This window comes from Nansenia antarctica (genome assembly GCF_963989245.1).
Source record: "Nansenia antarctica genome assembly, chromosome: 4".
NCBI classification, from domain to species: domain Eukaryota; kingdom Metazoa; phylum Chordata; class Actinopteri; order Argentiniformes; family Microstomatidae; genus Nansenia; species Nansenia antarctica.
Window position 1 is genome coordinate 37,723,460 of NC_137689.1, and position 14,702 is coordinate 37,738,161.

The window sequence follows — 14,702 nt, forward strand, 5'->3', positions numbered from 1 at the left end:
CTCAGCCAACTTTGGACCCGGAAACACGTCGCGACTTAACAACCGATATTCGGACAGACAACAGGAGAGGAGAGCAACAGAGAGACAGACAACAGGAGAGGAGAGCAATAGAGACAGAACTGAGGTGAGGTGAGCAACAGAGATAGTTCAGGATGATAACAAACAGTTCAGTATGACAGAGACAACTAATAGAAAGACAACTGTATGATTATAGAGTTTACATGTTCAAGGAAATATTGTATGATAATAGAAAGGTACACTTTAATTTAATTAAAGAAGTAACAAAGAACACATTTATTATCACAATTGCATTGTGTTCCATGTCTTTCTCCATTGAATAAATAATGCCTAGTTGAATGGCTAAACAAGACAACTGTCTGGACAGTACTGCTATAATTATTCACCTTACCGCTGCACAGATAGACAAAGGGTATAAGCATGGGCGTCACCACCATATATTTGGGGGGGGACGTGTCCCCCCCACCTTTGAAACAAGGTCGTTTGGACCCCCCCACATTTGCCATCAAAAATATGTTGCATGACTGGTCAGCGTTATTTTCATTGCTTCACAATCAAATCCGTTCCACTTTATGAGTAGGGGATTGCCCATATCCAGAAATCCACTCCGCGTTTTACTTCTGTTTTTAACAGCACGCAGCATCAGACACGCACGCAGATTCAAAACATTCAGACTGAGGCAAGACGATATTTAGATCATCCACCAAGATGGATATAAGGATTTTTTTTTTTCTAAGAAGAGAAAAGTAAGTCAAAGTCATCCAAGTTTTCCCGTGAGTGGCCAAACAGCAACATTGCGTTCTCCCAAGGTCAAACACAGCCAGCTTTTCTGATAAGAATGTTAGCACCTTATGAGACATTCTCTGTATTAGCAATAGAATTAGCATAGCCTACTAGCAACCAAATACGAGCTAGATCAGCTATATGGCACTAGCAGTTTTGTTAGGCATTACTAGTGCGGTTAGACATGTTTAAATGCAGAACAGACACAGGCGAAATGTCATCAAAAGCACAGAATGGCGACAAACACCTCACAGTGCTTACCTGTCCTGTCATTATTGCATCTCCTGCCCGTGTTCATTGCCCTGAGCATTTGCACTATTTAATTTGGCCATTGCACCCACCCAAAGAATCAATTTTGCATCTGATTGCTTGAGCTAGGGTTAAAAAATAAGAAGAAAACACCTGTTCCATTTATTTTTCTATTTCTAAAATGCTTGTGATTGTATTTTTTGTATTGATGATTGTATTTCTATGTCAAATGTTCTATTAGAGAAAAACAATATGAACAAGTGCTCAATGCATCCCCATTTCTCCTGATATAGGTGGTTGAGAGTGAGAGTGAGTCAGAGGCAGGGGCAGCAGGCAGGGGCAGTGGAGACAGCTCTAATTCACTCTTTGATTTTTGTTTTGTTTGTTATAGTTGTATGTTCTGCAATGCACTGAAGAGGGCTAAGTTTGATTGTAATAGGCTCTGAGTAGCCTAGGTACATATTTTATGTTTCCTCATAACTTTTTATTCAATTTGTTGACTCAAAGTTACCTCATTCTTTTCTAATTCACTCTTTGATTCTTTTTTAATCATATTTTTTTTTTTTAATATTTATTCATATTTAATAAAGTACCTAAAAAGTGCCACGTGTCAGTGTCAGGCCTCTGTGAGTTAAACCAAAACATAATAGTAGTCAGTAATTGCAGACCATGTCAGCTCCAAGGAAAAACAAAGAAAGAGGGAGATTATTTTGGGTGTAAAACGCACCAGAATGCAGGAAATTGAATCTACTATTTAAAAAATTTCGGGGGGAGGACCCCCAGACCCCCCGAAAAATAAGTGTCCCCCCCACATTCAAAAAGCTGCTGACGCCCATGGGTATAAGTCCATTCTGTTAACATTAGGGCTACTCTGCTAACAAAGACTATTCCAGTTGATTTGTCAGTTGTAGTGCATTATATTTTTGTTGTGTTTGCAGTTTGCCCTTTAATAAGTTATATATAAAAATAATTAAGTTATATATATATATTCTCATGCTAAAATCGACTGTAAATCCAGATTTTAAAGTTGATATTCTTCCCCGTGGAGCATGCCCCCATAACCTGTGCCCCACCCACATTTTTTATCACCAGCCGCCACTGCTTATAAGAACAGCATAATGTGCTATGCGATTGTTTTAGAAAGTCTTACGCAATACCACACATAACTTACTAGCTAATGCTAGCTAGCTAACACGGCTAGCCCAACCCAAGTAACAAAAGAAAAACAGTTAACTAAACTGTACACAGTAGCAACAACACAACTTATAAGAACAGCATGTGCTATGCGATTGTTTTAGAAAGTCTTAGGCAATACGACGACACAGAACATACTAGCTAATGTTAGCTAGCTAATGTTAGCTAGCTAACGCGGCTAACCCAACACAAACAAACAAAGGAGTGTAGGCTACTTACCCAAAAGCAGAAAGTGTTGTGGTATGTTGATCCCGTGAAATCCGTATGTTGTCCTAGTAAAGTTTCGTTTCTTGGGGACTTTCTTTGTGCCTTCAGTCATTACTGAACAATTCATTGAGCTAAGCAGTGTTCATCGATGTACAAACTCGAAATACATTCTCAATGAAAACATTGAAACACGCGCCCTTTGTGTCCCTCCCCCTTGAGCGAGCTTAACAGCCAATCACACCCAAGTGAAAGCATACATGTTATTTCAGCCACCCCCCAAGCGCGTCGGAAAAAGCATGAGAAACAAGCCTATTTTGTTGATAGATTATACTTATTTAATGAACGTAAAACTTCGGAAAAATAACGAGTGGGTACTTCAAAGCTTCAAGTTGAATGTTAGCAAAAAAACAGAAAATCTGACTTTTAGGTCAGAAATAGTTTAACACTAGAACCGCCATGACGTCAATTTGACCCAAGTGGGTTTTTCAATTGTACATAACTATGTTTTAATAAAATATTGAAGTCCCCCCGTCTTTGACTTTTCCTAAAATGGTGTTGTGTTGCACTTCCTATTATTAAATATGGTATAGATACATCTAAATAAAAAATACAGACATTTATACCTATAACCGCCACAACGTCAAATCGACCCACATATAAAAATGCATTATAACCGCTATAGGCAACGGCACAAACAATAGTCCCTCTACACGGCATTGCATTGTTTATGTCGTTGCCTAGCAATTACAATGATATGATTCAAAGTCTACTCATTCTCTCCGAGGGACTGCGTGGCTGGTCTGCTTGTATCCAGGTATGGGAAGCCATTCAGCAGGTATTTGCTCTCAACATCTGCTGCCAGCCAAAACTTAATTCCAAATTGATCTGGCTTGTTGGGCATATTGCGTGAACCGGCACCTTGTTTTCGTCGGGAACAGCTGTTCGTCCACGGTGATGTCCTGCCCTGGCTTGTAGCATGAGATGCAGTTTTGTCTGAATCTCTCCCACACTTCAGCCATGAGCGCAAACCTGTCGGTGGTCAATCGGGAGCGCCGGGTCTCCTTCCTGTCAAAGCGCAGAAAGCACATGATCTCCCGAAACCGGCTCTGAGATAATGTGGAGTTGAAAAAGGCATTTCCCCAGGGCGGGCGCGGACATCGAAAAATTCAGTCAATTGCTACTTTAGGTAGCGGGGTAAACCAATAGGAGCAGAGCTCCCCTATGGGGCTCCGCTCCACTCATAGAACTGGAGTATACCTCCGTAACTATCATTGTTGTCGTTCTTCTAAATTTCTCAGATGCTCGCTTGGTTCCAGTCCTATCATTCCACCCATGTTTCTGATCATCAATCAACCTGTTCCTTCAATTTAAATTCCTCAGTGTTATCTCTATCTCTCCTGTTTGAGCTGCGGCTGGGCTCTGGTGGGTAGAGCACTTGTTAGTGTTCCTACTACTACTACTACTACTACTACTACTACTACTACTACTACTACTACTACTACTACTACTACTACTACTACTACTACTACTACGTAGGAACAGTATTGTTATTGGTGGTATACTTATTATTATTATTATTTTCCTGGCTTTGGTCAAATAGCAAAACAAATCCCTGACCAAAAATGCTATCAATGTGTATGCCACAACTAGAGAGCATCAGTAACTATGGCAGAAAGAATTACCATGATTAGACCATAGGTGGTGCTTAAAATCAACTGTAAGTCTGATTAGTCAAAAATGGCATATGAACCTGCGTGGTGCACGTCTCTATAGGGTGTTCAAGGATAAGAGATCCATTCCAAGATGGCGGAGAAAATGATTTGAAAACAAAAAGTAATTGGGCCAGAACTTTCAAATTCTCATAGATTTTGCTCTGCTAGGTAAAGTCCCTGACCAAAAATGCTATACATTTGCATGCCACAACTAGAGAGCATCAGTAACAATGCCAGAAATAATTACCATGATTAGACCATAGGTGGTGCTATAATAACAAATATAAAATCAAGTAACTTCACACTGCTGGCGTTTCTACCCCATTGTATGAAAATGTATGCAACTTGGTACATGTGTCTTTCCTCATGGGGAACTTATTTGCCTCAAGAACCCATAAAGTCCACCATGATGGATCTGCAGGTGTAAAATTTGGCCAAACTTATATAAAAATCCACGTAAAATCAACTGTAAGTCAGATTGGTCGGAAATTGTATATGAACGTGTGTGGTGCACGTAGAGGGTGTTAAAGCATAAGAGATCCATTTAAAGATATCAGAGAAAATGATATGAAAAGAAAACAAATTGGCCCAGAATTTTCAAATGCTCTGAGAATTTGCCCTGCTACGTCAATGTTTATGGCAGTCGACATGCTAATAGAGGGAACAACAATGTGTTAGTATGTCGAATAATTTGAAGATATCTCAAAAAACAAGGACAGACAGATGTTTGAATTTCTGTGACGTAATGATGCTTCATTTGGTGTGGGCACAACACGTGCCCACCCTCCTCCCCTCCTCCATCTTTTATGAATACGAGAGGACAGAGGTCGCAGGTCGCAATTAACTAGCTGTGTTTTCTGTCCAGACTTTTCAATTTGAACCCAAGCGCAGCGAGGAGGACAGCAGAGAAGACATTACAAAAAATGTAGATCAAAATGAAGACGATCCGAGTGGTGAGGAGGCGCGAGTGGGACATAATCACTGGTGTCTGAGCAGCAACTGTCAACCAATGCCAACCGAGATGGAGAGTGTAAACAAACTTGTAAAGAGCACAGATTTCTGTCCGCAGCTGTTCAAGGCAAGTTGACGTTATCAAATTATCGTTTTATGATAAAGCGTAGTCTTCTTACCTGTGAGCTCTTTCATCAGCGGTCACCGGAACTATCAGTAACATTCTGTTTGCAATAGTCTACATACCAACCTTAACCTTCATTATCATCTATATCTTTTGACGATTACCGCTGGACTGGCCATACAATCATTCTGCCCGCTGGCAGATGGGCCGCGCTAGTTTTGGGCCGGTCGGGCCGCCTGACCCCCCCCCCCCCAAAAAAAAAATAAAGTAAGAAGCTAGCAGAGGATGCCTCAAAATGTCAGAAACTGACAGATATGTTCTCTGCATCGACTGTGGGGGCTAGGCCTACTACAGCTGCGGCTGCCACAGCAACATCTTTACCGCTAACTAACGTTAGCACTGATGTGCCGTTAGCAATTGAGGAGGAGACAGAGGACACAGCTAGAGAGGTAAGCAATGTTGTTACTTGGTTTTACAAAAGCAAAGTTATGTTAGTCGCTTGCATTGGCCAGATTAAGGGAGCAGCAGCAGAGAATGTCTTATGACTTATGCTAACCCGTACAGGCAGCATGATTGCATTGCGCTTCACCAGGACTTGGCTGGAATTCATGCACACACAATGATCTCTCTCGTGGTGTAACGTTAGTGCTGCTTGGCTGTGGACTCTATAGCTAACGTTAGATGGGGGTGTTCTGCATTTTGTTGCTAGCTAGCAAGTTGAGGTATCACTGTCACTGACATAAATGCAATACCAACAATGGGTGTTAATAATACTTTTTATTTGGAAAAAAAAGATATAAAAAAAAAAATCTACACTAGCCTAGTTCAGAACTAATGAATGCTTTTTATTGCATGGAGAAATAAAACTCATGCAGTCTGCAACCCAATAATGTTGTCTTGCAACCTTCCATTTGAAATGACTGGGCTTCTGGTGTAACATAATGCAATCATGCAGCCTGTGTGTACATGTAAATGAGAACTTTGCTGATTTTGACAACCAGTTAGTTTACTTCTCTGTCCATGTCTTGTTGAACCAGGTTGAGCTGCTGCTGCCCTCCCCAGAAAAGCAGTGTGTCAGGGAAAGAGAGGAAAAGGAGAGAGAAAAAGATGAAACAGAGGAAACAGAGTGCCACGTTCAGGACTTCAATTACTTTGCCTGTCCTGAGCCTTCCATGCTAGATCACTTTTTAGATTAGGTCGATAGATTTTTAGATTATTAGTCTTTCAGACTGCCAGCATGTTGATCGGCGGTGTCGGACCGATTGTGTTGGGCCGGTCTGAGTCACATGGCAGGGCCTAATTTTTGTCCCAGTCCAGCCCTAACCTAACGGGGTGTTCTCACTAGAACATTTGCTTCACTTGAAACAGAGTTTAGGATAAAGTTTGCTTTGCTCTGCGTCGTTTGGAGCTGGGAGAATGTGCATTCGAAGTCGCTCCCGCACTAAAGAACCCTCGGATGCTCTGCTTGAAAAGAGTGGTTTCGCTTCGGTTAGAAACGACGCATTCATCACTTTGCTTCGCTTCGCTTTTGGTGAGAACGCTGCTTGAGGCAGTCCATAGGAAAACAACAGCGCACGCGTGTTGATCTGTATAAGAGCGGGACAACGGGCAATTCTACATTTTTCTGACCAATCAACTACCACGTCTGTTGCTTCGATTGCATAATATGTTACTTCGTTTACATGAAGGGCTGTGAGAACGCAAATCAGGGAAATAATGTATGCAACAATGTTGCGAACTCATCCACTTGCTCCGGGTCTCGATTAGGACTTTCATGTGAGAACATGACCTAATAGAACTTTGGATAACTTTGAAAAGCAAAATGAACAGGAATAAAAGGTTCCAAGACAACTTTACACATCGGACTGATCGTTCTGGTAAGTACTGATTTGAAGGAAAAAGGATGAGGATGTATAAAATATGATAATGTGAAATGTGTCGAATTAAGTCAGTCATAGTAGTTGTGTAGATTGAGAGATCAGAGAGGGTCTACATTTAACATGTAACTTGTAATATGACCAGTGTGCGAATTAAATCACGGTGTGCGGGGGAGCCCAGGGATTAAAGCAAAAAAAAATAAAAATCTCCTGACGGAAAAAAAAAATCAGGCCAAATCGGGGCCGGTGGCTTTCCGTGCGCAAAGCGCGCTGCGATTTTCCGTTCTACGTTCTAATGCTTTGACTTTTATTTATTTTTTAATATTTCGAAAAATCAATGACACATCGCTAGTCAACTAACACGGCTTGTTTTGTGAGCCTGCTAACAATGTAAAGTAGTGTTCTAGTTAACTAGGTAGCAGTCCAATCCATTTCGCTGCTGTATTTTGGCTTGACTAGCGAGTTTGTGTTGTGATTCTCAACAACGTAGTTTCACCCTTTTCCATAGTTTTGAATAATAAATGTGTGGACTGACGATGTAGCGCAGCCTAACTTATTCTAATAATTATTTAACGTTTTATTCTGATAATGATTCCCCCCTCCTCCCAGACTTACAAGGTCACACTATTATTGGATTGGTTGTTTGCGTGCCGGGTGAAGTTAGCTAAACATTTAACCTGCTAGCTAGCAAGAGAAACATAATGTCACTCTCCAAAGGTCTAAAGAGGAAAGTTGACGGTGAAAACAGGGCATTTAAAGAGGAATGGACAGTGAACTATGCGTTCATCCTACCTGGTTTCATCAATGCAAAGCCGTTGTGAGAGACTCACATCTTCCGTGCTCACAATGAATGTTCCCTTCCACCTATACATGCGAGTCGTCCTTTTTGTCAATGAATGTGATAAAGACGGACTAAAGGAATCGATTGGTGCATAAAAACCTTGAGAACTGCCGGATTAAAGTGACGTCCATAATAATAATAAATAATAATAATACATTAGACTTATAGCGCTTTTCTAGACACTCAAAGACGTCCATATCACCAGATAGCCAACAAATAGTGACCGATGGGAGATGCCAGTTTTCTCATTAAGTGAGATTTAATAGCCTAATATTATTTTTTCTATTTTTAATGAATGGCTCATTGTAATTATTATCCCTAGTAATGTAGCGTGTTTGCTCTGTCATTAAATGTTTTTCAGGAGCATATAGGCTAAGCGGATTCAGTTTTTTTTTTTTGCGTCGATTTAGTTGTCAATGTTTTTCATAAAATTAAACTGCATTTGCTTTGTTACTGTTCACATGTGTGGTGCAGTCACATTCACATAGCCTATAAGTAAACTTTAAGTTTGAATTATTTACTGAGCTGGCGTTACTTTTTTCAAACCACACACCGCATGTCGGCTATTTCAGCACCACGCGTTGTCCACCTACTTCTCACTATGAGGGGTTCAGCGTCAGTGCACCCCGCTCTGTTACTGTCGCATAGTTGTAGCCAATAAAGGCCTATATGTAGGCTATATAGGCTATTATATATCATTTATATACCTAATACCAACATCAAAATAGATTGTATGCCTCTACAAATCATATTACACCAGGTAAAATCCGTCACAACTTGGAATAAATCCATCGCAATTTGGAATATTTTAGAGCTCCCCCAAAATTTCACAAACCATGTTTCCAGGGGAGCTCATGTCACCACTAGGGGAGCTATAGCTCCCCGAGCTCCCCCTTATTTCGCACCCTGAATATGACTCTGTTTTATTCTCTTAGGCAGGGTTCGAGTTATAAGCTGATCTCTGTGGGGGTCTCCAAAATAACAGTGCGAAATGTTCTCATGCACGCGCGAATCATGCCCACACAGCGATGGGACTTACAAGTTTTAATTAGCTATAGGCAGTAGCGGATTAAGGTGGTCAGTGGCCCTAGGCTACTCCTTTGTGTGAGGACCCCCCGCCCCCATACACAAGCCTCCCCCCTCCCCAAAATATACAACTCACGAGCACCCTGCACACACACCACTCATAATGCTTTACCATAAAACACTTAAACACTTTAATAACACAATAACACAACAGTGTTAATAATGCAAAGAATAAAAAAAAAAGTTCAGTGCATTCAGTTCTGTCTCTATTGCTCTCCTCTCCCGTTGTCTCTCTGTTACTGTCCTGTTGTCCGTCTCTCTGTTGCTCCCCTCAGCTCTAAATGACAGAAATGAATTAATTAGTTGGCATGTAAACATATAGTTAGGGTTGGGTACAGTTTGGGTTTTATTCGATACCGGTGACAAATCGATACTTTAAAAACGGTACCGGTACCGAAACATCATCCTCATCCTCATCCTCCTCCTCAAATACCAACATATCCTGACGCTACAGCTGCAGGCTACTCATTTCACCACATCAACAGCCCCACATGAAACAACAGCTATAAAAGCGATAGTCACACATGTATCTCGGCCAATAATTGTGTTATTTTTGCTATACAGAAGGAGCGAAAAATACATGTACACTAGGTTAGTAAAAAGTAAAAGCCACCTTACCTTTACGGAGACAAGATAGACCTGTTTGGTCTGTTTTCAGTAGGCTGCGGTCGCGGTCCTGGAACCCATGATGCTGACGTCCGATGTCCTTTCTTTATCCAAGATTGGATGAACGGGAGAGGGTCAAAAAATGTATATACTCCTGTATAGCTAATGAATGAATGTTTGCTTCTCAATAATAGGCTAGGTGCACGATCTCACTACTTCCTGAAAGGCAACTGGTATATGAACATATCCTGTCTCACTCTATTGGTTTAATTGATTAATCAGCTGTGCACTGTGTGTTCCAACGGTTTACCGCACAGCTGATTAATCAACCTTTTGCTGTTGCACAATATTCTACTGCGCCCCATGGTGTCTTGGTGGTGAAGTGCAGGCAGTCAAAGGCCTACTGTCATTCACAGGAGATTAATGGTGCACGTAGCTCTTTTGGAAAACGTGTTTATTTTACAATATTTATAATATAAATTAAATAATATTCATTACATTGACATTTTGATCAAATAATAGTTGTGGTAATGTATTATTAGCGACCCCCACAGATTTTTGATTTTACTGCCTTCATGGGAGCTCAGAGAGTCTCAGACCATCTCAATGGGAGCTCAGCTCCCATTGGCTCCCACATAACTCGAACCCTGCTCTTAGGTCCTTCTTCCTCTGTGTCCCACCATTGTCTGAGAGACGCTCACGCATCGTCTCCTGGCTTCAGAGACAGATCCCCCCAGAGAGGGATCCCCTGGACAACCAGAGGGAAGGAAGTAGGGAGGTAGTTTGTGTTCCACACTCCTCCTCCACTGATCGTATTATCTGACGATGATGATGATGTGCCAGAACACATAATAGTATTGGACAGTGAGGATGAAGAGGAGCAGAGCCAGGGGTACAATGCCTCATGTCCAATTGTGGTGCTGGACAGTGACAGTGACACTGTGGTGCTGGACAGTGACAGTGACAACGACTCAGTTCACTATATTGATGACTTGGAGGAGGAGGGGGATGTGGTTCACATATTCCATGAGCTCTCCTCTGGGCCTGGAGTTGAAGGAACCTGGAACCTTCACAATGGCTCTGGAGACACCAGGTCCACCAACCCTCAGACAGGTCCACCAACCCTCAGGGAGACAGAGCCTGTGCTGAGGCCCAACGGCCATCTAGGCGGTTGGCGCTGCATGCTGCATGCATGCTGAACATGGAAAACAGAGATCAGCGGTTCAACCGAGACCACCTTGCCTCCTCACCCATCGCCGGGCCCTCAGCCCAAGCCCAACGCCCTGTCAGCCCAATGGTCAGACTTGAGCAAGGAGGTGGCGAGGAATGTGATAAGGATTGTCGTTAGAGAGGAACATAATAACGACATAAGGGCTGAGGAACAGAGACAGAGAAACCCTGCAGCCCCATATCATGAAGCTTTGGGAAGGTCCCTGGTTCCCCCACCTGAGGGCGCCAGAGTGCCCGACTGGGCGCATGCACCTCGGGCTCCAAGGATGTCTAGGAAAAGAAAAAGACACCCTTAGGGCGTTCACACCGGCAAAGAACCGTGCCGGTTTGCGTTCGCGAACCAAGTCTGGAACCGGCCGGCACGTTCAGACCAAAACTCACTTGGTTCGGAGCTTCAAAAGTTGGTTCGCAGCGGGAACCAGAAAATAGTGGTTCTCAAGCGCGAACCAAAACGTAGAACAGTCACATCGTCAGTGGGTGTGTCATATTCTAGGCTGCAGAGACCAGCAAGACGGAAGTAGACAAAATGTAATCTAATCTAAATCTAATCATTAGTGATCAAAAACAATATCAAAAGTTTCATTATTCTCTCTATCTTCCTCACATGCTCAGCAAACACACACATGCGCACGGACATTCCTATTCCAGTAATATAGCAGCTGATTAGTAAGAGAACACGTGTAGAAAGTGTCTTGTTTTGTTTCATAGAAAATAGTGTTAATTTCTCAGATATTGTAGTGGAAGATATTATCCTAATTTCCAGTGAATTAGCTGCCATCTAGTTGTGACATTTTAGTTTATTCAGCCCCTTCATCACCCATCGTTGATGACGCGGATGGTTCTGGTTACACTAGTATGAACGCAGGCTCGTTTGCCAGACAGCACCAACGTTCGGAGGTTCCCGAACGCGAACCGACACGTTTCTTTGCCGGTGTGAAAGCCCTACCTGACAGCTGCCCGTCAGAGGGAACGTCTCAGAAGAGACAAAGAAGGTCTGGGGAAAATGACAGAGACAGGGACAGGGACAGAGATAGGGACAGAGACAGAGACAGCAACAGAGACAGGGACAGAGACAGAGACAGCAATAGAGACAGGGACAGATACATAGACAGGGACAGCAACAGAGACAGGGACAGAGACTAGTTCTTTCATGTTTGTTCTTCCATTTGCATTTCAATTAAAGGCTGAATTTATTACATCTATTTTAATGTATCCTAGTATTCTTTATTTTGTATTGACTTGAAATTAGATGTGACTACATATGAACAGTTTACTTGTTATATAACTGGCAGGCCTGGGCTACTCATCATGTTCTCTTTCAAACCATTTAATAAACCACTATCAGCTATAGTATTTCAAACGTATACACTGACTCTTGGGTTTCTTTTCGTTGTATCTGATGCGTAAACCATGTTATAATATTTTTAAATGAGTAGTGGGGAGTGTTCACTATTTCCTGTGGGTAAAGAAGGTGGAAAGTGGTGCCATTTAGCCACTAAACTAATTGTATTCAGTTCATCCATACTGAAATTCTGACACTGAATAGCATAGGCCTACTTTAGACACCCCCCATATTGTAGTACAGCAGCACACTCTAGTGGAAAGAATGTGTATGTGGTATTGTTATACACACAATGACATAACATACAGTAATGATAACTGTGTGTGTGTGTGTGTGTGTGTGTGTGTGTGTGTGTGTGTGTGTGTGTGTGTGTGTGTGTGTGTGATAGTAAGTAAAGCTTTATTTATATAGCACCTTTCATACAAGAAATGCAGCTCAAAGTGCTTTACAACAGGAATAAGAACATAAAGTGAATATAAAAACATATACATGCATAGAATGAATATAAAAGCAGGGGAAAACAGTAAAAAGAAAAGCTAAAGCTAAAATACAATAAAGATAAATTCAAACAATGTACAACCTTTGCTCGTTAATCTAAATTTCCTTTATCCCTTTCATCTGATATTCACTGACTATACACAGAATTCAGTTAATACTGATATACCATGCAGACCTATTAAAACAGAATATACATCATGTGATATGTCTTTTGGTATGATGTCTTTCAGTTCGAGCCTCTTTATCATTTCATAGCATACTTTTGATAGCTGTTTGACTACTCCCTGTATATATCGGTCTATGGAGTTGAAGGAAAATCAACACATTCAGCAACTTCCAGTTTAATTTATTTTTTCTTTTTTTTAATAATATTTTTTATCCAGTATAGATGTCATGTACATTGAAAAAGGCATGAATATTTTCTGTTTTTCTCCCTGCCCTCCACCCACCCCTCCCTCTCAAACATGTCTGCATACATACAGTATATACATATATATTTGTCCATCTAGCCACACACACATATAAACAAGTTACCAATTTTACCAACAATTTAGTGAGTAGATAAAAAAAACTAATATCTGTATGGTCGTAAAAAACTTTTTTTTTTAAAAACGTAAAAAAAAAACGTTCAAAAATGTAGAAAAAATTGGGGGGTGGAATAATATCATAAGGAATTCTGCTAGGTTGTATAAATGATGTAGTAGGAGATTGCATAAGTCATATTCAGGCGTCAGATCATGAGCTACAATATATTCATAGGTAAGTTAGTGTCAGTTTTATTTGGAAACGTCATGGTCTCAGAGGCCAAGGCAGACAACAAACTGCTTGGTTACAAAAGCATCAGTTTGTAGGAAGTGCTGTCAGGTTCTCAAAATATGTAATGAACGGTTGCCAGTGCAAGTAGAATTTTTTTGTTGGACCTCTAAGCGTGAACTTTTTTCTAACTTTAGGAAGTGCATTATGTCTGTAAGCCACATGGCTATTGAAGGAGGAGTTGGAGATTTCCATCCTAGTAAAATTCTACGCCTTGCCAGCAGTGTAGTAAATGCTACTATATTAGAATCTTTGGTGGTTAGGAGACTGAAATCTTGTGGAACTCCAAATGTGGCTATCTGGGGTGAGGGTTCGAGATTAACAGAAAAAACCTCTGTCAGTATCTTAAAGATAGTAGTCCAGAAGGTTACCAGCCTAGGGCATGACCAAAACATATGGGTAAGATTGGCTGGGGATAAAGCACATCTTTCACACTTGTCCTCTACATCAGGATATATTGCTGCGAGTTTAGATTCGCAAAAGTGAAGCCTATGGAAGACTTTGAATTGAATAAGGCCTAATCTGGCACAAGAGGTTGAGGTGTTAATGCGGTCTATCGCTCCATCCCACCACTCGTCAGTGAAGTTTACATTGAGTTCAGCTTCCCATTTGTTCCTATTTTTGGTTAGAGAGTGTGTGTCGAGACAAGTGAGAGAGTGGTATATATTTGAGATAAGGCCTTTTTGACCTGGTGTGAACGCCATAAGGTTTTCCCAGGGTTGATTGTGTGGCACTTCGGGGTAAGAGGGGTATTGGGTTTTCACAAAGTCTCTGATCTGAAAATAACGAAAGAGATTACTCCGGGGCAAGTTATATTTAGTGCATATCATCTCGAAACTACAAAAAATGTTATTCTCAAAGAGGTTCGAAAAGTTTGTAAGGCCTCTGTCCTTCCAGAGCAAGAAGGCGGAATCCAAAGTGGAGGGAGGGAATATGATTCTTATTTATAGGACCATTAATGGAGCTGTCTGCAAACTTAAAGTGGAGACGAAACTGGGCCCAAATGTGACGCGATCTGGTGGAATGATCAAGGAGGGTAATTTTTCTGTTTTTTACATATGCTTAAACTACAGATTGTAAGCTTTCAAATGATGTGTCATACATAGACATCGGGAAAAAATGTAAGACGACATGAGTATTTGAAACTTGTTAACCCTGAAAACTAAATCCT